The following is a 2216-nucleotide window of genomic DNA, read 5'->3' as shown; positions in this document are numbered from 1 at the left end:
TGTGTGCCATTTTTAATGATTTTTCCATTTATTGCATTAAAATTTGTTATGTTTATTGAAACAATCACATTCCCACTATAACTACAGAAATATCAGGACTGTTTTCATAGCAAATTAGCCTTCATTATGCCTATGTGACTTTTTGTAATCAATGTATTGATTACAAAGATTGACTGCCTAACCCTATCTGCAGTATCACAAATGTGTTTTGTGTTTTGCAGGTGAGGGAGGTACTTCGCTAATGCTGAACTTTATCTTGAGGCCCTTAAAAAAAAAAAGGTAAACATTTTTAATTTGAGCTTGGTAACCATAGAGTATTTCTTTCATCTTTTTTCAGTACTTTGGAATGTCTTAGAACAGTGGTTTTCAATCAGGGGCCTTCTATCCAAGGTGACTTAAAGATATTTATAAGAAGACAAAACAAGCATTAAAATAAACAAATGTTAGATTTTATTTTAAATTACCCTTCAAAAAGGTTTGTTTCCTTTGAAGAAAATTACTTGGAAGGTTGGAAAACCTGGATATATGAGGTAGTCAAATTTTTAAAAGCATAATTTCTAGACTATCTAGAAAAATCATGTAAATGAATAAAATGTTACAATACCATGGGCATTTTTATAATGAATATACATTTTACTAGTTACGCCAAGCTCTAAAATATTTTGTCATGTGTAAATTGCGAGTAAAAAAATGTAACTACTGGAATCCCGAACTTTATTTTAATTTGTGTTGTTGTTATTATTATTATAAATTTTTTTAATTTACAGAAACAAAGAGTTGCCATAGATTGAAATGGCTAGCGGTCATAGTTTTGAATATTGTTGTGGACGATGGGGGCCTTTAGACTCAGAAAGGTTGAGAACTGCTGTCTTTGAAGATATACCTATATTATTTTCATTAATGCATATTAATTGCTGATGTTTACGCAAAGAGTGGCCTGGACATCGGGAAAATGCTCACCTATAAATGGAGACAGGAGGCCAAGCGGAGACGCAGAGAGGAGAGCAGAGCGAAGAACCCAAAGAGAGACTAAAAGACAGGTAGATGATCTCTGCTAACCATTTCCATATTATGAACTGCTACATTCGCATAGCTAAGGTAGCTAGGCCTGATCCTGTACTATTATATATGCTCGGTTCCAAAACCAGCTGCCCACAGAGATAAGATACCTTGTTTTGTCAATTTTAAGGCAGCTTCACCTTTGTGGAGAAGGCCATTTCAGAATGCATTCTGATGAACTGATATGTGAAAACATATATTTATAAAATGTTATTTTATTTAAAAAAAAAAAGATTAAATGAAAAATATTGATAAAAATAGTTGTGTAATTACAAATGGATTATTTTACAAAATATTTGTGTGTGCTGTGTATATTTATGATTACTAGAGTATCACACCAACTTAGCAAACTTTATTGAAATCAATTGTTAGTGTGTGCCAATGTGAAGGTTCCCAAAACAGTCACTTATAAAATAATAATTCTATGTAGGCAGCAAGCAAGGCAACATGTCTAATGTCAAATACTTGCAGCATAGATAATTTCTCAACTCTGGGAACTGTCTCTTTCATTCTTACTTTACAGAAAATAGCTTTCAGGGAAGCCTCTCAGCGATCCAAAAAAGCTGTATTTTCAGTGGAAGAGGAAGCAGGGCAGTTGAGGGAAACAAATGGAGACCTATACAGAGAGGTAGAGCTTGGCTGGAGTGAGTGGGAAAACAGTACAGTGTTCGTAATACCGGAGACGGCGAGGACATCCGATGGCCATCACATCTGGATGCACCTTAAGGGTACTGATCCTGACACCGCCACCCTGGGGTCAGTGTCAGATCTACATGATGGGGACACCAGCACTCTAGACTCCAGCAGCGAAGACACTTTAAAGGTCCCATGGCATGAACATTTCACTTTATGAGTTTTTTTTTTTTAATATTAATACGAGTTCCCCTAGCCTGCCTATGGTCCCCCAGTGGCTAGAAATGGCAATAGGTGTAAACTGAGCCCTGGGTATCCTGCTTCGCCTTTGAGAAAATGAAAGCTCAGATGGCCCTATCTGGAATATTCCCTTTATGTCGTCATACGGGGAAAGGTTACCTCCCCTTTCTCTGCTTTGCCCGCCCATGAGAAAATGTTCTACTACCGTGCGAGGCAAGTGCAATATTTATTTTTTCCTCGAGACATCATGGCTTGCTAACGAGCGAAGCATGGCAGTTGCCCCG

Source organism: Sinocyclocheilus grahami, unplaced genomic scaffold (assembly GCF_001515645.1).
Source record: "Sinocyclocheilus grahami isolate Dianchi unplaced genomic scaffold, SAMN03320097.WGS_v1.1 scaffold12833.1, whole genome shotgun sequence".
Lineage (NCBI taxonomy): Eukaryota > Metazoa > Chordata > Actinopteri > Cypriniformes > Cyprinidae > Sinocyclocheilus > Sinocyclocheilus grahami.
This window is presented reverse-complemented; position numbering follows the sequence as displayed.